This window comes from Pelodiscus sinensis, chromosome 4 (assembly GCF_052426305.1).
Source record: "Pelodiscus sinensis isolate ZL-2025 chromosome 4, ASM5242630v1, whole genome shotgun sequence".
Classification (NCBI taxonomy): Eukaryota; Metazoa; Chordata; order Testudines; family Trionychidae; genus Pelodiscus; species Pelodiscus sinensis.
Genome location: NC_143055.1, coordinates 14,823,169 through 14,847,381, shown reverse-complemented (window position 1 = coordinate 14,847,381; position 24,213 = coordinate 14,823,169).

Sequence of the window (24,213 nt, the reverse complement as noted above, 5' to 3'; positions counted from 1 at the left end):
TGGCAGTTTCATCTTTATTATCCACAATTCTACCCAAAACCTGCACTTAACTCTGACACCAGATCTTAAACCAGAAAAGATGCGGCACAAGTGATACTTACCTAGTTTCACTGGAGAAAAGATGAAGATATAACATTTCCTCTGACATATGATAAACAAAATTCAGAGACTATCATCCTCATGTTTCCTAATGTTGAGATGCAAAGCTATATCTAGATTGCCGCTATTAACAGTGTTCTTGCTCTATTACTCATATCTTCCCTGGAAATAACATTTTTCTTCAATTCCAATCCATCAAGAGCAAATAAAGATCTTTATCAGCTGAAAGATAACAGCTGATGCCTTCCCTGCTGCAGACAGTGAAAGTAATATCCTTCATAAAGGAACAAGGGAGTAGCAGCTCTAAGTAAAAGGGGGAGAGTGAGAAAGGAGGGGATAGATTATGTTTCAGGTGTAAGTACAGAGGTATTGTATTTCACTGGGTAATGATGTCGTATGCTGAGATAAAGAGTTGAATGAAGCTTTTTATAATGCCCTCCAGGATATGTCAGCGCTGTAATGCCATTCCCATTGCGTGTGGGAGAGCTGCGGACAGAGAGACAACACTTGTTTTTCTTCTTTCAACGTATCTAAAAAAACGAAAGGAGAAAAAAAAATCAAAACCCTAGCAGACCAGATAAAACTTTTTGAATGTGAAGTTTGTTTTGGCTGGTTTAAATGACCTCAATGAATTCAAATGATAAATTAAACTGTTATAAGTCAGCAGGACCAGATGCCATTCACCAAAATGTTCTAAAAGAAATTGCACAGCTACAAAAAAGGAAACTGCAGAACTACTAGTTGTGTTATGTAACATATTGCTTACGTCAGTCTTGGTACCAGATGAGTTCTAGTTCGCTAATATGACACCGATTTTTTAAAAAGGCTCCTAGAGGAGATCCAGGCAATGACAGGCCAGCAAGCTTCACTTCAGTACAAGTTGACCCTCTCTACTCTGGCACTCGTTGGTCCGGCAACATCCATGCTCCGGCATGATTTTAGTTAGATGGATGTCCACATATTTTGGGTGTGGCCAAGTTTCCCACAGTCCCATAACATTTGTTTTCAGCCACCAGTCCTGGCTCTCAGAGTTCTGTGCTGTTATTTAGCTCTAATTTACCCCTACATGTCCTCTAAGAGCTGAGTAAGCAGTGGACGTGTTGGTATGGGATGGCTTTAATTTGTGGGAGTGGCAGTTCTGGCCCCTGGAACAGCCCCAAATTGCTACGTAGGCTCGTCTCCTGGGCACCATCTTCTGTGCTCGGCCTCCTGGCAACCCTGAGATTATGTTCACCCAGATCTACTAACTGGCATTACACCAAAGCTATGTTTACACTGCCCCTGTTTTGCGTAAAAAATATGCAAATGAGGCAAAGCCTGGAATATTGCCGCGCCTTATTTGCGTAATTAATGAGGCTCCGTTTTTGCGCAAGAGGCTTTTGCACAAAAGGAGCCATCTACACAGCTCCTTTTTGCGCAAAACCCACCTCTTGCACAGGAAAAAAATGTGGAAGAATGGCTCTTGCGCAAAAATGGAGCCTCATTAATAATGTAAATGAGGCAAGGCAATATTCCATGCTTTGCCTCATTTGCATATTTTTTGCACAAAATGGGGGCAGTGTAGACATAGCCCGAGTGTAATCTTATTGCTTTGCTCAAGTTTCCACTTTCCTGAAGTCCTCCCTGATGCAATTCCTTCTGAGCATTTTGGTAACATTCCATACTTTTTTCTTCATTCTCAAGTCCTCAACTAAAAGTGCTCTCATGTTTGGCGATCACTTCAAATATACCCAGAAAGTGCCCACCTAGTGTTTTTGCTTTTTCATTTCACAAGACTTTCTAACTCCCAAAATACCCATTTTGTCAGAAGCCACAGATGTAGGTGAACCATTATCAAAGCCACTTTTGAGCTTCTCTCCACTTCCCAGCATAATGTCTCCTGTTTACTTTCAAAAAAGATCATCCTGTCATTTCCCCTTAGCTACTATCTAAGGCTGGGTTCTGTTAAACCTGTCACCAAGTAATTCTGCAACCTTTTCTCAGGCTCCTGGGTGCCACTGGGGTCATGCTTAGCTAGTCTGGTCATTAACTCCTATGAACTGAAAGGAAATTCCCATAGAGTTTCACTAGGATTGTGTTTTCATTGGGTTAAAGTAAAGCCAGTGACTTCCTCCCATGCAGTACAGGAGCATTAGCCCCAAACAATACCTCCAGTTTAGTAAACACCCAATCCAGTGTTCATAATCTTAGGGAAAAAGCAGATTTCTCTCTCTCACTCTTGTCTTTCCGATTAATAAACTGCATCTCAGATTGACTTAACATATATAATTAATTTAAAGTTTTTATTTTATGTTAAATTTTGAAGTTTGTTTTTTGATACCTGCAAGTAGGTCCTTAGCAGCTAGCAACTTTTTCCCTTTTCTTTCTTGTTTAAAATATTTCTACTGAATGCAAACAGTGAATAGATTTTGAAAGAAAAGCTCATGGATTGCTTCAAGTAGTACCCCGAGCGTGCATTCATGTGTCCCTTCTACAACATGTGTGGCCTTGCAGAAGGCTGGACTCAGGGTAATGAGCCCATTATTGCAGAATGGAATGATTTTGGCTGGAGCTACCCTACCAAATGCTTCTAAGTTGCCCAAGGCTTCCTACCCACCTCTATCTGCAGCTTACAGCCCCAATTCAGTTTGAATGGGACTGCTCATTGCTAAAGTTAGGTACACATCTAAGTACCTGCTGAATTGGGGGGCCTAAAATGTGGTACTCATTGCACCAAAGCTGTGAAAGGTTTCCAAGGATATCTTCCAGGAGTAGAAACTGTAATAGCCTGGCTCTCAGGTTTGAAGGGCATTTTAAGACAGGACATACTAAAATGTCTATGAAGGATAAATGTGCCCTTATGCTAATATGGAGGAAATGTACAGGAAGAAAAAATCTCTTATGCATAGTGCTCCCAAACCGGAAAAATTGCAGCTGTCTTCTCCATATGTGTTTTCTGTGAAGGAATCACTAGAAGGGCCGCTTCCAATGTTGTCTCACTCATGAATCAAAAAGCTTGTCAATGAAGCATACAGCATCCAGTGTGGGCATGGAACATATGCTGCTGCTGTGGACTTCTGATCTGGTAACCCATTAGATCCACTTTGCACAGGAACAAATGACTACACATGGCACAGGATTCTCAGCACAAAGTACGTCAGAGAGAAGAGACTGAATCAGTCATTCACGCTGTTTCCTGTGCCTGGGATAGATCACTATAAATGGAGTGTGGGTGGGTGGATTTTTTTAACTACTTACATTTTAAAACTCATCACCTCAGCATTCTGGCAGCTGGTTTTGGAAGCAGACCTTCATGCTGAGCTTCTGAAAATTTGTCACGCCTCTTTCATTCCATCCCTCTTTCCACCTCATTTCATGTCCCCTCTCCCCACATCATTAATATCGCAGCTGAATTGCCAGACATGTAAATACTGTTTTCCATAAAGGCTGCCATGTTACTAAATAAGCACAAACTTGAAGAAGGAACATGAATTTAATTGCCAAGTGTAGCAAGACAGGTAATTTTCTATTACAAGGAATTAGCACTTAGAGTCCCCCTTCATTCATTCAAAATAATTATTTGCAGTTGTTCGATATCCTCAGAATCTGACACTCCTCGTAGGAAGAGTTGTGCGTAGTTGGGATTAGCTGTCATCATTCTGTCTTAGAGTATTGTTTAAAAAATTAAAAAACCTGCTTGCACATTGGTGATCTTTATTTCTGATAGAGAAAGGCTACCTGATTAGAAAAAGGATGAAATGTCATCCTTATCAGGGAAATTTTAAAAATTAGATGCTCTAAAATTATCTTTGAGAACTGTAGCCTATTCTCACTATGGGGTCTTGTGTGAATTCCATGAATTAAGAGACAAGGGTTAGAATAAAAATTTGACTGTACTCCACAATGTGAGATCAGAATAAGAGGTGGTTAAAAAAATGTCCAGTAAATAGTTGGAGCGGGGAGTGCCAAAACAATGTACTTTTCAGGATTCTGACACTGTTTGCAAAATCTGAGTTCAGTGAAGAGTTTTGTCCAAAAACAAAACAAAAGCCCAACCCAATTAAAAAGATGAAACATTTTATTTCAACCATTTGAAAACGTTTTATGTTGAGTCTGGTTTTCATTTTGAAATGGCATGCTATTTTTACATTGGTCAATCAAAATGGATGAAAATACCACCACAATGGCCAAAGTAATATGAAAAAAACTCAATTGTTCACAAGTTTTGAAACAATTAGTTTCAGTTCATATCAAACTGAATTTTTTCAGGGTTTTTTATTCACTCATTTCTACTCTGCACGCATTTGTGCTGGCACTGTACAAATTCACAGTACGCAAGAATCTTCATACCTAAATGAACACCTTTCAATCTGTCTAGACATAAGAGACAAAGGAAGTACGATTAACCCTAGTTTATAGATGGAGCACTGAAGCACAGAGTAACTTGTTAACGGTTGCACAGAAAACTTATACTTGAAGCAGGTATTTCAGATTTTTCTCAGTTCCAATCCACTACTTAAATCACAAGACTATCCTTTCTCTCTCCTTACAACAGATAGCTTAAATCACAACATGGGAGTGAATAGCAGTTGAATGATGACCACCCTTTGCAAATTAGATTTTACTCACATATTAGCCTTCTCAGAAACTGGGGGAAAGCTGTCCCTTTTCATTAGTGAATATACAGAACATAGGTACATGCCTAAATATATGTGGGTCAAAAGCTCCTCCAAGTCACACTTCTGTAGCCCTGATTTCAATGAGATTGCTGGGGTTTAATTAAAGGAAAAAAGTTGGCTGTGCATCTGTAAGGCAGCATACCCTTAGTACTCAGTGGTACTAAATACATTAATTAAAAATATTTAGGCTGAAAGAGTGTTCAGTTAAAAATCTTTGGGGGAGAAATACCAAGGGCTTTATTCTAAGAGCTTGTTATGCAGAGTATAACAATGGCTCCCCAGAAAATAAATCCAGTTTTACAATGGGCACTTCAAAAAGCAGGTGGATTTACATCCCTACTTCAGAGCAAACCTCAAGGCATTCTTCCAAGAACATCTGAGTGCCTTATGAATTTCCATGGTGCTTTGCCTTTGAAAAGACTAATCACTACAGCATTTAATAATCACTGTTTTTACCCACTCAGAAATTAGTACATGTCTGTAACTGGCTAACGAAAAGTACCACAATGTACTCTTGCTTTGGCTTATGTATCTGGGACGTTGGCTGTTTAATTTATCTATCAGAGAGAAACTAAACTAATATGCTGAGGTTTATATCTCTGTCTTAGTGCATCCATCAGTAGATACCCATGGTTATCAGTCCATGGCTTTCTATGCTAGTACACAGGTGAGAAGATGCTCTAGGCAGATCTATAGTTATAATAGAGAGGTGATGGGAAATTTGCTGTGTTTTTTAACACAAGACACATGTTTTTTTCTTTTACAGCAATAAGTTAACAGGACTTTGTTCCACAGTTTGTACAAATGCTAAGTACACCTCACAATATAGAGATTATTGAAGTGAGTAGCCCTTTAAGATTTCGTTTTAGATTGGATCAAACCCTTATTTTTTGACAAAACAGGCTTGTTTTCCAGCTAGTCTTACCTGACAGTCCAGGATAGGTCACAAGCATATATATTCACTACACTATATTTTCTAATGCTTTGCTAGGTGGTATAAGGGTGAGGAAACTTGCCCCTAGAAGCTAGGTGAATATTTTTTACAATCCTGTTGTATCCCTACTCTATGTCTGTGTGTGCCCTACCAAACTGCATTGCAGAAAATTCTGTTTAGCTGTTTGATATCACCCATGGGCCTCTTGCCGCTACTGCTCGCCAGCCTTTTCCTTCCCACTGAACAGACAGAGCATGGAGGCGATATGTGAATTGCCTCATTTTTCTAAAGAGTCAAGCTTTACGGTGAAGTTGAGGAAGCTTTGTTTTATGAAGATGTAATGATCCCCAGTGCAAAAGTCCCTTTGTTTACTCTCCTGGCATATGTTACCAGAGGGATCTTAGAACTTGACATGCAGTGGCCACTTGACACTTATTTCCTTTTGTGACTCCATCCAAGTATCAAACCCAAAGGACAAAAGTTTAATCTGGCACTAGAACTAGATGTTGCAGCTTTCATCACAAGGGAGCATACAGTTAAGAGGAGGCAGCAGAGAAAATGCTGTCTTGTGGATTTCAGAGTAGAAAACACAAAGGCTGTGTCTAGATTGGCAAGTTTTTCCACAAAACCATCTGCTTTTGCGGAAAAACTTGGCAGCTGTCTACACTGGCCGCTTGAATTTCCGGAAAAGCACTGGCGATCTCATTTAAGATAGTCAGTGCTTTTCCGGAAATACTATGCTGCTCCCTTTCTGGCAAAAGTCTTTTTCCGAAAGACTTTTGAGCAAAAGGGCTAGTGTAGACAGCACAGTACTATTTTCCGCAAAAAAGCCCCGATCACGAAAATGGCGATCGGGGCTTTTTTGCGGAAAAGCACGTCTAGATTGGCCACGGACACTTTTCCGCAAAAAGTGCTTCTGCGGAAAAGCATCCTGCCAATCTAGACGTGCTTTTCCGAAAATGCTTTTAACGGAAAAGTTTTCCGTTAAAAGCATTTTCGGAAAATCATGCCAGTGTAGACGTAGCCTATGGTTTTTTGTAGTAGACAGTACAAAGGTTAGAAAAATCATGAAAGTAACTGCAAGTAACTGTTATGTCACCCAGAAATATATAGAGCAGGCTAGAATGCTGCTTAGTGTAACATGTAGGTTGCCCTAAAGCCATATGCATAGTTTCCTCCAGCTTTCTTGCCTTGATGGATAACAGATGGGAGAGGAAAGTTGTAAGGAAAAGATTAGAGCAGCCTACTTATAAACAGGAGTACTAATAATTGTAGCTTTGCCCTGGAGATCAGATTTAATTTGGGGATTTTGCTTGTATGACTGACTGTCTTGTTTATAATGCTGGCCTGGAGTCTTCAAATCCATTCACAACAAGATGCAGCTCAATGTGATAAAAAGGCAAACATCACCATCGTGTGGTGTTCCGGCAGTTCCAATATTAGTCATAATACTACAAGTAACGTGACGGTGTGAGAATGTCCATAGCAAAGGATTTGTACATTAAAGACAGCTCTGTCTAGACGCCCAGAAATAAATCTATCACTATCATAATTTCTCTCTCGCTCTGTTTTGGTATGTATGTTACTCCCATTACAATGGTATCTGTATTATAGCTTTGTTGGAAGGGCCTATTCAAAATCCTCTGGGCCACCTAAACACTACAAAAGTTTCAGAGGGGTAGCCGAGTTAGTCTGTAACAGGAAAAACTTAAAAAACAACAGATAGTCTGGTAGCATTTAAAAACTAACAAAACATGTAGATGGGTATCATGAGCTCTTGTGGGCTTCCAACACTCCTGTCAACTGAAGAAGTGGGATGTGCCCACGAAATCTCATGATACCATCTACATATTTTGTAAGTCTTTAAAGTGCTACCAGACCATTGGTTGTTTTTTAAGTTTTTCCTACACATCACAGAGGGACTGTCTCTGTGAGCATTGGGGATGGCAGGGAAGTGGCAACAGAATTGCCATACAAGAGGGCTCCAAACTCCCAGCATGCTTTGGAGGGGGTCTTTGCCCTGATCCCATGTTGTATGGGTTGGAAAATGACAATGGGAGTAGACAGCAGATCTGGGATAACATGGTTCCAGTAGGCCTAGCCCCACCATCTGGGGGAGGGAGTGCAGCTACTGTTTCAGCTCATAGGCTGGAGTAGTGGGAGCAGGAGAAGGCACCCCCTACACTGGCAACTGAGGTTAGATGCTGCCCAACCACCAGTCACACCCTCCCTCATGCAGCTGGATCAAGCAGGCTGAAGTGAATTCCATGCACTAATCCTTTTTCTCCTGCAAGAGTATTTGTGCTGAGTTCTGTGACTGCTGGATAAAAACAACCACAGCAAGGCAGCTTCAGGCGGCCAGTTTCCCTAGCAGAGATAGCATGCAGCTGTTGTTCTGTTTCTGAGCCTTAATGACTAACTAGGATCCTGCTTCCGATTATTATCATAGGCTGTGTCTACACTGGACCACTTATTCCGGAAAAGCAGCCGTTTTCTGGAATAACTTGCCAGTTGTCTACACTGGCCGCTTGCTTTTCCGGAAAAGCAATGACGATCTACTGTAAAATTGTCAGTGTTTTTCCGGAAAAACTATGCTGCTCCCGTTTGGGCAAAAGTCCTTTTCCAGAATAACTGTTCCGGAAAAGGGCCAGTTTAGACAGCACAGTAGTTTTTTCCGCAAAAAAGCCCCGATCGCGAAAATGACGATCGGGGCTTTTTTCCGGAAAAGCGTGTCTACATTGGCCACGGACGCTTTTCCGGAAAAAGTGCTTTTCCGGAAAGGCATCCTGCCAATGTAGACGCGCTTTTTCCAGAAATACTTATAACAGAAAACTGTTCCATTTTAAGCATTTCCGGAAAAGGGCGCCAGTGTAGACACAGCCATAGTGCTTAGGAACCCAGTCATGAAACAAGGACTCTCCGTGTGCTAGTCGCTGTACAAATATAGAACATAAAAGACAGGTATTTCTGACTTTTCATAAATACTTCCCTGTGCCAATGACTCAGTATCTAAATTTACAGGAACACAGAAATGCAAATCCTACCTTTATAGAAAACCAGAAGGTTACCAGTAGCATGATAATACCACACAAACCACATGCAAGTTTCCAGGCTTCAAAAGCTCATAAATTAAAGAAATGGGGCTCCAGTTCTTGTTGATTTTAACCAGCACTGGGGTGATTATCTGTAGAATCGGGGGCTTGCTTCAAAGCCCTTGAAGTTATTGGAAAGACACCCGTTGATTTAATAGGCTTTGGACCAGGCATTATGTAAGTAATGAGATTGCAGTCTCAATCAAGTTCCTGGTGCTTGCAATACCACATCACAAAACTACCAGCACCACACTAACCTTCTTTGGTGGCCTTATAGCTGGGGAGGGATTCTGAGGGTTTCCAATGTTTTCCTTCCTTTTCTTCTTTTCTCCAGCCTCAGACCTTTCATCCTGGGAACTCTCACAACACTAGTCTTCCTGGGGGGATGCGATTTCCAGGCTATTTGCACCCCAAACCTGCATGTTCCACATCAACCCCTCTCCCTTCCCCCGTCAGGGCCTTAGCACATTCTTCACTCCCTCCACACATGCCAGGTCCATCCCCCAGGGAGCTCAGGACTGATCCATCCCCTAGGAACCTTCCCTTGCTGACCCTCCTCTCTGGCCAGGTTTCCTGCGCCCTGGTGCACTATCTTTCCTTAGGAATTAACCCTTCCTTGCCTTTGCTGCTGCCGCTGAGCAGCAGGAGGCAGTTGGGTTATGCTGGTGGCCAAGACCTGGTGGAGGTGTCAGCTGCCTTTTGACACTCTGTGGGCAGGAAGGGACAAGCTGCTTCCAGCTACAGGGGAGCGGTTGGGTGGGTGGTAATTTTACCAGATGTCCCATATTCAGCATAGGAAACCGTGGTCACCCTATGCAAGGGGAGAAGATTGCCAACAATGTTCCCTGTAATTTTGCCATCAATGTGCGGAATAAATTTTGCTTTGTGCACAGAGGCATGTGTAGATGTGCACCAAACACATGCTGGCAGCTGTGGGTGCTCTGCCAATCAGCTGGGTGGCATTTGAATCTCTCCCAGGCAGCCACACAAATGCCCAGCTTACAGGGAACACTGTCTGCTGAGCCTGACTAGCTGTACTGCAATTTTATAGCCCAGCAGCCTGAGCCCTGCTAACTGGAGTCAACTAATCCAGACCAGCAGTATCCCATGTAGATGTGGCCTGGTGCTTTAGGAACTTGGTAAAGTGGTTTGTCTAATTCAGACTTTCCATAAGGAAGAGGCATGATTTTTGTCTTTTGGGGATTAGCAAGCCAACCTGAGTGCGTGGCATTATTATTTACAGTGCCAGGGAAATAGGTGAAACTCTTAAGCAAGAACACTGGATTGTGTGGATGTTTTCTCTGCATTCCCTGGCAGCAATATAACTGTAAAGCTGATCAAAACAAAAGGAATTTGGACAGGATTTGGCCTTTCTTTCCACAAAGCATAATGTGTTCCCGTCTGGGTTTTTCTTTCTTTATAAGATTTCCAACAAAAGCTCTTTAAATTATGCTGACACTAGCCTGGTAGGAAAGGATACCTTTGTGATGGGCAGGTTAAAATATGGGCAAAGATTTTCTTTCCCCATATCCAGCCCTGAGCCTTGTGTTATGACTTTTTAATTAAGGGCAACTTTAGGATGGACTAGGATTTCTACCACTGAAAGGAAAAGGCCCAGCAAAACAAATTAAATCTCTGCAATGGAGTATTAAGCCCACATCTGGAGTACTGTGTCCAATTCTGGGCCCCCCATTACAGAAAGGATGTGGACGCATTGGAGAAAGTCCAGCGGAGGGCAACAAAAATGATTAGGAAAATGGAGCACATGACTTAGGAGGAGAAGCTGAGGGATTAGCCTTATTTAGTTATCAGAAGAGAAGAGTGAGGGGGGATTTGATAGCAGCTTTCAATTACCTGAAGGAGGATTGAGGATGGAGAGAGGCTGTTCTTAATTATGACAGATGACAGAACGAGGAGCAATGGTCTTTGCAATGGTTGCAGTGGGCAAAGCCTAGGTTGGCTATTAGGAAAAACTATTTCCCTAGAAGGGTGGGGAAGCACTGGAATGGGTTACCTAGGGAGGTGGTAGAATCTCCATCCCTAGAGGTTTTTTAAATCTCAGCTTGATAAAGCCCTGGCTGAGATGATTTAGTTGAGGTTGGCCCTGCTTTTAGCAAAGGGTTGGCCTTCTGAAGTTTTAGCAAGGGGGGTGACCTCCTGAAGTCTCTTCCAGCCCTGGGAGTCTATGATTAAAAGAACCACAGTCTACTATAGGCCGGAGGTCTCCAAGGAGAGATGTTTGCCCCTTGTGTGCAGGAAGTAAAAGAAAACACACATAAGACCTTTCTTTGGGGAACAAACATACCTTTTTACTAAGTTACAGTGTTAATAGTAATTACATGTCCCACTGCTGGGCATCTCAAACGTCTCTTTATCACATATATTTCCACATCCAGCAAAAGGAACCTTTGTGGATTTTTTTTCCTTTTTGGAAGAATGGAAACATGTATAAATAGCTGGCTAAAAGTATTGCCTTTTCCAAACTTTTTTAGGCCAATATGTCTTTGATAATGGTGTTTATCCAGGGGCTGAATACTAGTAGCTTTGTAATAGAGCTTTTCTTTTTTTGTGCTGGGAACTGGCTGACACATTTTCTGCTTTTATGAAGTGTGTTTCTTTTGGACATACTGGCCTCATAAATATGGCTTATTTAGAACAGACCTGGCAGTCTAGAGCTGCTCTTGAAAAGGCCAAGTTTAGCTTTTTAAGCATTGTCATCCAAAGACCAAGACAAAGGCCTCTAGCACATTTTATGCGTATGATATGCATTTCCCATGCCAAGATCTTATGGTTTTTTTTCTTAAAGGGCTTGCCTGGGTTTTCTCTATTTGAAGGAGAAAAGAACTTTCATGGAGCTTATCAAGGTGTTTGGCTTCCTTTTGCCAGCTTTGAGTCTTGGAGAAGGCAGGGCAAAGGCACTTCCGACTGTCTGCAAACAAGTTACACAGAATGGATTACAGGTGACCATAGTTGAGGCTGAATTACCCCACCTGGTGTGACATGCCGTATTTAGAAATACTCCCCAGCATCCGGAATGGTAAGAGCTGTGTAAAAGAGACTATTGAAGTCAGCATGGCAAACTATTTAACAATGTAATCACTACTGGTGGTTAAACTGCAATTCCATCATTCCCACTGTTTCTCACAGGGAGCTATGGATTTTCTTTAATGAAAAGAGAAACCACCTCTCTTCCCCACTGTTCCTCCACTATATTAGGCTGTTATGGATCAGGTTAGCAGCACTGTGGTACCCATTAAGGCAGGGGCAGGCAATAATTTTTGACGGGAGGGGGCCACTCCAAAATTTTGGAAAGTGGTTGAGGGCCACACTCTTCCATGATATTAGTGGAGGATATGCAGCATCTGGGATGGAGGTTGGGTGCAGAAGGGAGCTTGAAATAAGGGATTGGGGTGCAGGAGGGAGAATGGAGTTTGGCCGTGAGTCTGGGTGAAGGAGGCACTGTGACCTAGGGTAGTGAACTGGGGTGCAGGGTTTTTGGGATGTGAACTAGGTAGGAGAGGATTGTGATCTGGGGCAGGAGATTGGGTGCCAGACCCGGGAGGGAGTATGGGTGTAGGAGGGTATGTCTACACTACAAAGTTAGTTCGAACTAACGGACGTTAGTTCGAACTAACTTTCATAGGCGCTACACTAGCGCGACGTTAGTTCGAATTTAATTCAAACTAACGGAGCGCTTAGTTCAAACTAGGAAAACCTCATTCTACGAGGATTAAGCCTAGTTCGAACTAGCTAGTTCGAATTAAGGGGTGTGTAGCCCCTTAATTTGAACTAGTGGGAGGCTAGCCCTCCCCAGGTTTCCCTGGTGGCCACTCTGGCCAACACCAGGGAAACTCGTCTGCCCCCCTCCCGGTCCCGGACCCCTTAAAGGGCCACAGGCTGGCTACGGTGCCCGTGCCAGGTGCAAGCCTGCCCACCCGATGCCCCCCAGCCCTCCCCCTCTTCCCGGGACCAGGCTGGCAGCTCCTGGGAGCTTGCCTGGGACCGCAAGAGGCAGGCACCCGCCAGGGCTAGTGCGGACATCGTGGACCTCGTCCACGATCTCCGCACTAGGCACAGGAAAGTGGCCTGCTAGGGCAGGAGAGCTGCCAGCCTGGCCACCCAGGAGCAGGTGTGCATGAAAATCAAGGGGGTCCACTGAGACCCCCAACCCTGAGCCCTGAGCTTACAATGGCTGTCCTGGGTCAGACCAAAGGTCCATCTAGCCCAGTAGCCTGTCTGCTGACAGCGGCCAACCCTAGGGACCCTGGAGGGGATGGACCGAAGACAGTGACCAAGCCATTTGTCTCGTGCCATCCCTCTCCAGCCTTCCACAAATCTTGGGCAGGGACACCACTCCTACCCCCTGGCTAATAGCACTCCATGGACCCAACCTCCATGACTTGATCTCACTTCCCTTTAAACTCTGTTCTAGTTCTAGCCTTCACAGTCTCCTGCAGCAAGGAGTTCCACAGGTTGACTCTTTGCTTTGGGAAGAACAACTTTCTGTTACTAGTTTGAAGCCTGCTACCCATTCCTTTCCTTTGGTGTCCTCTAGTCCTTCTTTATGGGAACTAATGAAGAACTTTTCTGTATGCACCCTCTCCACCCAACTCCTGCTTTTAGAGACTTCTATCCTGTCCCCCCTCCGTCTCCTCTTTTCTAAGCTGAAAAGTCCCAGTCTCTTTAGTCTCTCTTCATATGGGACCTGTTCCCAACCCCTGATCATTTTAGTTGCCCTCCCCTCTCCCAGCTCTCTCTTCCCCTCTCCCACCTCCTTTTCCCAGTCTCCCCGAGTTTTGTTCAATAAAGACAGATTCCATTTTGGAAGACACGTTATCTTTATTTTGTACATCATGAAGAGGGGCTAGGGAAGGGTAAGTGGAAGGAGGTGAGGGAGGAATGGGGCACGAGCCCCCGATGAGGAGGACTGGGCTGGCTCTGCGGGCTTCTGGGGGTGGAAGCTCTCCTGCAGCCCCCCAATTGCCCCTTCTCCCCAGATGGCAGCCTGCGGCAAGTGAAGCCGGGCTGATGGCTGAGTGGTGTGATGTGTGGGTAGTCCGGGCAATCCAAGCCAGGACTGCTTTGCAAGCGGGGCACCCCTGAGAACTGTCTGTCCGGGGTGGGGTTCGGGACCCTTTAAGCACAGCCCTCGGCTAGCCTGAGACAGCATCTCCACGTTCTAAGTCCTCCTCTGATGCCCTGCCGGCACTGCTTCCGGCCATCCTTAAGCCCGGTTCAGGGTCCACTTAATGTGGACATGCTAGTTCGAATTAGCAAAACGCTAATTCGAACTAGTTTTTTAGTCTGGATCCGTTAGTTCGAATTAGCTTAGTTCGAATTAACTAATTCGAACTAAGTTAGTTCGAATTAACGTTGTAGTGTAGACATACCCGGAGAGGGGTAGGAATGGGGGTTAGAGGGTTGGGGAAGGGAGAGGCTGGCATGCTGGAGGCAGGCTGTGGCCAGGAGATTTACCAGCCAGCAGCCAAACCAGCCTGCCTGCCTGCAGAGCTAAAGGCTTGCAGAGCTTAAAACTTTTCTTAGCCAGGCAGCCTGCCTGCCTACCGGTCATGTGCTAATGTGAATAACTGAGCCGGAAGGGAGGAGGCATGGTGCTTTGTGGCTGCCTGTTATTCAAACAGGGAGCTCCCATTGGCCAGTTTCTGGCCGGAAATCGGCCAGTGGGATTGTGCTGTTGGCAGGGGGCAGCACCTGAAGTTTCCCCCCCTCTCCTGAATGTCTTCTAAGAGCCCAGCCAGCAGCTGAAGTGTTGATAATGCTGCTAAGCGTAAGCATGTTTTCTGTGCTTTATCTACTTATTTCCTTGTGCCAATACAGTAAAATTGTGTAACAAAACTAACACTTTGTTATGGAGAGAGCTGATAAGTCTTGGCTAGGTGTAGGGAGTATCAGTACAGTCATACATCATTAAGTAGCATTACAAGCACTGCTCCATTTAAAAATAAAGAGACCCACTCACCACAATACCGATCTCTCGTGGTTTGGCAAATTCTCTGGTTTGACACCAGTCGAGTCCCCAGGGTGCCAGACTAGAGAGGTTCAACCTGTTCTCATAACTTTATGCTTCCCCCAGGTGTTATTTTACAGCTAGATTGGGATAACTAGATTCACAAAGGAACTTACATGATGTGATGCTGAGAACTGCAATGCCTAATTTTTTTGGCCCTAGAAAAATCACAGGCACAACAAAGCAACTAAGAAAGCCTGAGTTAGCAGTCTTCATGAAAGCCATCTCAGTGCTCTATACTATGAGCTTAGGTCGATGTATTCAGAGTTAGGGCAAATTTGTAATGTGTGTCTCTACACTGCCCAGGCCCTCCCGTTGACCTAACGGGCTTTTTAAATCGACCCCTCTACTCCACCTGAATGAACAGAGTAAAGCCTGAGGTGACATTCATGCCCTGAATAAAGAGCAGTGAAAACACAGGCTGTGGCTACATTGGCACGATCTTGCTGCCTGTGTACACTGGTGGGGAGTTCTTGCGCAAGTACACTGATGTTCTAATGTATGAAAGCAGTGTTTCTTGTGCAAGAACAATGATGCTCCGTCTCAGGAATAAGCCCTCTTGCGCAACTGTTCTTGCGCTAGAGGCCAGTGTAGACAGGCAACATGAATTTCTTGCGCAAGAAAGCCCTATGGTTAAAATGGCCATCAGAGCTTTCTTGCGCAAAAGAGCGTCTACATAGGCATGGATGCTCTTGCGCAAAAGGACATGCCAGTGTAGATGCTCTCTTCGGGAAGATTTTTTGCACAAGAACTCTTCTGCAAAAGAGTTCTTGCGCAAGATCATGCCAGTGTACACGTAGCCGGGGGCTACGTCTACACTGGCACCCTTTTCTGGAAATGCTTAAAACGGAACAGTTTTCCGTTATAAGTATTTCTGGAAAAAGTGCGTCTACATTGGCAAGATGCTTTTCCGGAAAAGCACTTTTTCCAGAAAAGCATCCGTGGCCAATGTAGACGCGCTTTTCCGGAAAAAAGCCCCGATCGTCATTTTCGCGATTGGGGCTTTTTTACGGAAAAGACTACTGTGCTGTCTACACTGGCCCTTTTCTGGAACAGTTTTTCCGGAAAAGGACTTTTGCCCGAACGGGAGCAACATAGTTTTTCCGGAAAAACACTGACAATTTTACAGTAGATCGTCATTGCTTTTCCGGAAATTCAAGGGCCAGTGTAGACAGCTCGCAGCTTATTCCGGAAAAGCAACTGCTTTTCCGGAATAAGTGGCCCAGTGTAGACACAGCCAGTGTATTGAAATTACTGGCCTCCGGGTGGTGATTCAAAGTGCTCCACTGTTGAGCTCTGGTGAGCACTTGGACCACCAATGCTCTTCAGTCAGGTGAGCAGAAAAAGGCCAGGGAACTTTTGAATGTTAATTTCCTGTTGGAGCAGCGTGAAGAGCTCATCAGCACAGCTGAGCATGCCCAGGGTCACAAACACCATCATATGGCACATCCAGGAGACAGTGGATCTGATTAGTGGGCTAAGGGTGGGAGGGAGAGGGACTCTGTGCAGGCAGAGTTCTGAACCAGCAAAAGGACCACTGACATCTATGCCAAAATCACACAAGGCATGGTGGATAAGGGCTACACCAGGAACACATCACAATACCATGTGAAAATAAAGGAGTGTTCAACAGCACAGGGCTGGTTCTGAGCCACAGACATGGGAGGCTGACAACGTGCATTCATACCGACCCACAACAATGCTTGCATCCAATGAAGCATTGGACCCTAGCCCAGAATTCCAAATGGATGCAGGGATTGTGGGATAGCTACCCGCTGTGTATCACTCTTTGAGTTGATGCAACCTCTGGCAGTGAAGATGTGCTCCGTCGACCTCAGCCACCTAGTGGAGACATGCAAAATCGTGCTTGTTAAATCGGATGCTCAAACTCAAATTAAATAAAATTCATCTAATTTTGTAGCATTAGACATGCCCTGAGAGGTGGGAAAGCCATGCTGCTGGAGTCACAACCTGAGCAGGGGAGTGAAAAAGTCCTCTCCCCTGGTATTGCAGAGTAACTGTGACACTCTCACACCTTCTCCCATGAGCAGCCTTGCCTCTTTACACTGTCTTTGCCATGTAGGAATTATAAGACTGCATCACAAACAATGGTGGTTGTGCAGTATAATGTTCTTTATAATGGGGTGGTTATTTCGAAATCTGTATCCTGATTTTCTCAGGGAGTAATGCTTATTTTTGAAATAATTATTTTGCAATAGTGTTAGTGTGGATGCTCTGCTGTTGCTATTTAAAAATAACTTAGATAAATTTGAAATAATTACTGCCCGGTGCTTCCTGGGGCTCTAAGTTGAGGTAGCACATCCACAATAAGGGAGCCTGCCTCAGACTAATTTCGAGTTTCCCCCATAGTGGGCACACGCTATTTCAATGTTGTTATTTCGGGAGTTATTATTTTGAATTTAGTTATTTTGAAATAATATCCTAGTGTAGACGTGATATAAGAGTTGATCTGCCTCTTGTGGATGGCTTTTCCTAACCCCTAATATCCAGGAAATGGCTAAAAACTTTAAGCAGAAGTTATCCATGCTTGGAAGTCTAGAGATTACACATTCTATTTCTACCCTAGACTCTAATGCTTCAGACGTTTTAAAATGAGTTGTGATGTCACAGTAGTGACTCCTCTAGGGTGGTACAAGCACAATGGCTGTGTCTAGACTGGCCAGTTTTTTCGGAAAATCAACCGCTTTTCCAGAAAAATTTGCCAGCTGTCTACACTGGCCTCTTGAACTTCCGCAAAAGCACTGACTTCCTACTGTAAGAAATCAGTGCTTTTTGCGGAAATACGATGCTGCTCCCATTCGGGCAAAAGTCCCTTTTGCGCAAAAGTTTTGCGCAAAAGGGCCAGTGTAGACAGCTGAGAGTTGTTTTGTGCAAAAACGCGCCGAATGCAAAAATGGCGATTGGGGCTTTTTTTGCGCAAAAGCACGTCTAGATTGGCCATGGACACTTTTCTGCAAAAAGTGCTTTTGCGGAAAAGCGTCCATGCCAATCTAGACACTCTTTTCCGAAAATGCTTTTAACAGAAAACTTGTCCGTTAAAAGCATTTCCGGAAAAGCATGCCAGTCTAGACGTAGCCAGTATGTATAAAAAGCCACATGGAGTGAGGCATGGCAGGGAAAAACCTCTCTTCCCCAGTTTGAATCTTGATTGGTGGGTTTGTGAGCAAGATGCCACAGCCCTCTCTTCAGAACGCAGCTGTGGTATCATGAACCCCACCAAAAGCCACCGAGAAAGGTTTTCTTTCTTCAGTCTCGCTTTGGAGGATGAGCACTAAAAGGGCTAAGGACAATGCTGAGATTAGGCGGCTGTTGTTTTAGCTCAGTGGCAGACTTTAAAGCTTTGGCTGGATGCCCATCTACAGGAACAGATGTTTTGGTCTTGTGTTTCCTTTGCAATGGTAAATAATGGAAAAGGAGCTTTGTGAATGAAATGGAGACTGTTGGTTTAATTTGTTTGTCATTTCATCATTACTCATATCATCAGAAAATCTCACTGCCAGCAGTTAAAACCAGCAGAACATGAGTTCATAAGGGAGCTGTTAATGGAATCATTTTTTTCACAGGTGCACTCAAGTTTTGTTTTCGCGTCTCAGATGTTATCATCAGTAACTTGCACTCTAAGAAAGCTACATGAATTGTAACAATTCATGGATGCCAGATACTTTACTGGGAATGCTTTTGTTGTGGTTGTGTGGTGTAATGGTCTTTAAAAACGTTTCCCTTTCATGAGCCCGCATACGTGATCCCATTTAAACTTGTATTTATCAATAATGTGTGACACCCTGGGCCAGACTGTGTGACTTGCACATAGGTTGGGGGGTGAATGTCTTGCAGAATTTCCCTATCCCAGGAGAAGATTGTGCCATTATTTAGCACTTTTCCTCTGGAAATCTCCAGACAACAAAAAAATTAAAATTAAAATTAAAATAAAAACTGCATTCTTTCCTGGTATTTAAACAGTTAACATAGTCTGCAACACAAAGCTTATTAATGCACTGAACATCTTTCATAATGTTCCTTACCAATAGAGCTCTTAGTAGAATAAGGTATAACATGCAGTAAGTATCAATATTTAAATGCCTCTATATACAGGATGTACTAAAGATAGGTGGGTGACTAATAGTCCAAAAAGTAACATACTATTTCAGGGGTGGCCAACCAATTTAACAAAGAGAGCCAAAACAGTAGCGGAAAAAATGTGAAGAGCCACATGAGAATTGTCAAGCAAAAAAAAAAAGCCCCAGAACTGTTGAGCAAAAAACAAAAAAATTAAAAATATATATATATTTTTAAAAGGAGGCTGCCCTGTTAAGATGGCTACCATCTTGGGCACCATTTTTAAAATCCCACCGCTCCGACCCAGTAAGCACAGGGGTCGTGGGGTGAGCTGGCGGGACCGCAAGAGTGGCTTCGTGAGCCGCACTTTTGAGGGGCAAGAGCCACATGCGGCTGGCGATCTGCAGGTTGGCCATGGCTGAACTAGTCCTTCCAACAATTTAACTACAGCTACAAAAACTGACTATTGCTTCATAGACACGCCAGCAGTTATACATACTGGGTGCATCTAGACTGGCAAGATTTTGTGCAAAAGCGACTGCTTTTGTGCAAAAACTTGCCAGCTGGCTACACTGACCACTTGAATTTGTGTAAGAGCACTGACTTTGTAATGTACAAAGTCAGTGCTTCTTGCGCAAATACTTTCACGCTCCCACTCGGGAAAAAGCCCTCTTGCACAAGAATACTTGCGCAAGGGGGCCAGCGTAGACAGGGAAGAACTGTTTTGCGCAAAAAAACCCTGATGGCTAAAATGGCGATCAGGGTTTTCTTGCACAAAATCGCATCTAGACTGGCCACGGATGCTTTTGCGCAAAAGCATCTGTGCCAATCTAGACGCACTTTTGCGGAAATACTTTTAATGGAAAATTTTTTCCGTTAAAAGTATTTCTGCAAAATCATGCCAGTCTAGACGTAGCCACTGTGTGTAACATCACTGGGATAATGTCAGCATTGGATATTGGTATACATTGCCACTCCTACTGTTTTATGGTCAGTTACCGACACTGTATATGAGACTGCAGCTTCACACAAGGTCCCAGAAAGTGCTGTGGCAAAAAGGACCCATGTGATATATAAATGGGGACAGGCACAGGGTGTGTGTCTAGACTACAGGGTTTTGTCGAAAAAAGTGGACTTTTGTTGACAAAACTATACCTGCGTCTACACTACCGCCGAGTTCTGTCGACATGAGATCGACAGAACTCAGCAGTTTTGTCGACAATGGTAAACCTCATTCTACGAGGAATAACGCCTTTTGTCGACAGAATTCTGTCAACAGAAGGCGTTATTGCATCTCCACTGTCCTTTGCATCTACACTCTCATGTCGACAAAGCGGCTTGCTTTGTCAACAGAACTGGATGCAGTCTAGACGCTCTTTGTCGACAGAAGCTTTGTCGACAGTATCTGTTGACAAAGCCTCTGTCGACAAAATCCTGTAGTCTAGATGTACCCAGGGAGGTGACTTTTACCTGTATTTAAAGCTTTGATGAGACCAATGCTAAAATACTGAGACCAGTTTCTGTCCACATGGTAAGCAGAATGTTTAATGATAGGTGAAAAGAGAGACAGCAATGATTGCCAGCTGGAGATAATGCCTTGCCCCAGTGGTTCCCGACCGCTGGGCCGTGGACCGGTGTCAGGCTGCGAACTACTGGCTGATGGGCAACAGCACACTGCCAGGCCACGTCCCCATGGCTTGCTGATTGGCTGGGTGGGGTTCCCTGTACGCTGTGTGGTAGTGTGGCTGCACAGCTGCTAATTGAGCTCCACCCGCAGAGAGCTTCCTGGCTGGGGAGCTGCTCCAGTGTGCTGTGGCTGGAGTCAGGGCCGCAGTGAGGCTGTTCCTACTGGGGAAGCCTCACCATGCCCCCGTTTCTAGCTCTGGGGCCACTACGCGCCCAGACTGGTGGGGCCACCTGGAGGGCAGCTGCTTCAGCCGCTGGGGCTGTGGCCATGTGGAGGGCAGTTGTTCCGGTGGCCGGGGCCAGTGCCACATGGAGGGTGGTTGCAGAGAGAGGAGACAGGGGCGGATATACAGCAGGGTGAGCGGGGCGGCCGCCCCGGGCCCCGCGCTTCAAAAAGCCCCGCGCATGCGCCGTGACAAAGGACGGGGAGGAGGGGCAAAATTATGCTGCCCTGGGCCCCACAAAACGGTCATCTGCCCCTGAGAGGAGAAGCTCCCGGGCAACCCCAACCAATCTCCTGCCCGGTGTTGAAGCTTCGACACCGGCTTCTCCTGCAGGAGGAGAGACCAAGGAACCAGCCACTCTGCGAGCCTGCTCTCTCGCCCACGCCGGCGCAGCTGGGTGGCTCCCTCTACACTCGGCAGAAGCCTCCCCCTGGCCTCCAACTGCTCCAAATCCAGCGAGCACACACAGGGGCCTGCCAGGGCCCAGTCATGCTGAGCCCTAGAGGCTGGCTCACAGACCTCACGGCGGGGCGGCTGGGGCTGAACAGAGGCTGTCACTATCTAGGCAGCTGGAGTAGGGTGAGGCGACAAGGTGGGAGAACCCTCTGAGCCCAAGTCAGCGCCTCACCACTTGCAGCTCAGGTTCTCTCTGGCTTGGTCCCCTCTTTCGCTCACGCTCTTTGCCCCCTTCTTCCCTTTCCCTTCTTTTCTGCTCCATTTTCCCCTGCTTCCCTTATTGTGTGCGTACAGACGCAATGTAAAATAACACATGACCATGGGGAACCTAAGGCCTGGAGGCTGGATTCAGCCCCTGGCTTGCCTGGATCCAGCTTCCAAGGCTCAGGGCTTCCCCACTTAAAATTGGGGAGCTCACGCTGGTGCTCCATCCCCCTTCCCCCAACTCCCTTCTGTGGGGCTGGAGCACACAAAAACTACTAGCCTGGTGTGCGAGGGGATTATGGGGAGTTTCTTTTTCCTTCTTAGTCATCAGTGAGGGGTATTTTGGTTTTGGGGTGTTTTTTGGGGGTTATTTTGCTTCTCACTTATGTGTGAGCCTTGACAGTTTTTCTGTGTGCCCCTGACCCACCAGTCCTACACTTAAGCACACTGAGCTTTTGCCTTGTATCAAAATGAAAAATTGAAGATTACTGAATTAGTATAAAATACCCTCACTAAAGGGCTCTTCAAGTCTAGCAAAGAAAGGCATCACAAGAAGCCATAGTTTTTGAAGTCTTCAAATCAAGACTAGATACCTTTCCAGAAGATATGAATTACCAAAAAATAAGTAAGTGGGATTAATATAGGGATAACTGCAGGAAACTGTAGCATCTGTGTTTTAAAGTCAGTCAGACTGGATAATCTGACTGTCTATTTTGGCCTTAAAACCTGTGAATGAAAAGTGAATGGGAATTTGTTTTCCTTTAAACAATTTTCTTACTTTATGTCATGCTGACTTCCATTCACAGGGGCTGACCTAATGTAATGCAGATGCCATGTACAGATTCTCAGTGTTTGCACATATTGGAACAGTTGCACGGGTATTCTAATGTTTTCAGTTCAGAATCAATTCAATAAAATGGAAGCGGAAGAGTTTAATATAAACTTCATCTGGAGATGAAGTTTAAATTAAAAATAAATAAGTTCCATGGATGACCAGATAAACTTCAACGTAAGAACATAAGAACAGCAGAAGGCTTTTGACAGCATAGATCAGAAAGTGACTTGGGCGGTGTTGGAGTCGTACGGCATGGATTGCAGACTGATATGGTTGTTGAAGGATATCAACGATAATGTGGATGCAACGGTGAGAACGCGCGGAGAGTTGGGAAGTTGGTTTAGAACGAGTAGAGATACGAGACAAGGAGATCCGATATCGCCGATTATCTTCATCACACATCTAGAGACAGCGATGGACAAGATCAAGGAAGAGGTAAAAGGGATATCGGTGCACGGGATGAGAATTAGCAATGAGGTTCGCGGATGATATAATTATCATTGAGGAAGATTAAGAGAAGTTAGTGAAAATGGTGCAGGTGCTAAATGAGGAAGAGAAGTGATAGGGACTGATTATGAATGTCGATAAAACAAAGACAATGATATTTGGAGATAAGGAAATAAGAAGGAAGATCAGTGTAGATGGGATCAAACTAGAGAACGTAGAGAAGTTCACGTATTTGGGGAGCAAAATGACATATGCTCTAGACTGTAAGAAAGAAATAGTGACTAAAATAGTGAAAGCAAGAGCGACTTTGAAGTCGATGGATAAGATCTGGAAAAGTAAAGTGATTAGCTTAGGAACGAAGCTAAGCATCTTGAAAACGTGTGATTAGCAGCATGTTGTACAGATGTGAGCCATGGGTGTTAAGGAAAGATTCAAAGAGAAGGATACTGGCGTTCGAGAGGAGTTGTTATAGAAAGATCCTGAGAATAGGATGGATGCAGAAGGTTACCAACGAGGAATTATACAGGAAGATACAGCCGAAAGAGAACCTACTGCAGGAGGTTATACAACGGAAGTTACAGCTATTCGGGCATATATGCAGAATGAACGAGGGAAAAGTTAAGACCCTGGTATTCAGCATAATGGATGGTCCGAATAGGAGAGGCAGACCCCACAGAAAATAGGCAGATGATATAGTCCCGCACTGGACAGGGAAAGACAGAAGGAAATAGTGAGGGAGGCATCGAACACCAACAGGCATAGAGCCCATGGTTGTTGATGCTGATGATACTGGGTCAGACCACAGTTTGACTGTGCACTGTGTAAAGAAATGCTTCCCTTTGTTTGTTTTAAACCTGCTTTTTACTAATTTCATTTGGTGATCCCGAGTTCTCATGTTATGGAAAGGAGTAAATAACTCTTCTTTGTTCACTTTTCCCACATCAGTCATGATTTCAAAATATTTTATTTTTGTTTTAACTCTGTGTTGCAGTAGGGAGAAAAAAGAGGATTATATCACAGTTCTGAATATAGAGACCTCCATGGTAAGTGAAGCAAATCAAAGAAAGAAATCCACATTAATGATTTAATTAATAAAAAACAATATTTCCTTTCTTTTAATGTACAGAAACTGCAAATGCCTCTCTGTAGTCATGCTGAAGGCAGAGGATGTAAGCTTTCAGCAAGGGCACCTTAAGTGCCAATATTTTAAAATGGGGCAGAAGGTAGATTTGCTTGTCTATTAAAAAACTGACAGAACTGGCCACCTGCTGCTAGAGCCTAACCAAAGAAAGCAGCTGGACAATGAAACAGACATTGGTCTGGCTGCTGTGTATGAATAATAATAAACTACGCCACTGACAGAAATTTGCCAGAAGATCATTTGCAAATTTTTAATTGTAAGAGACCTTTCCAAAGGACACTCTCTTTGGAAAGAGGTGCATGTTTAATGCCATGCACAGGAGGCTGAGAATG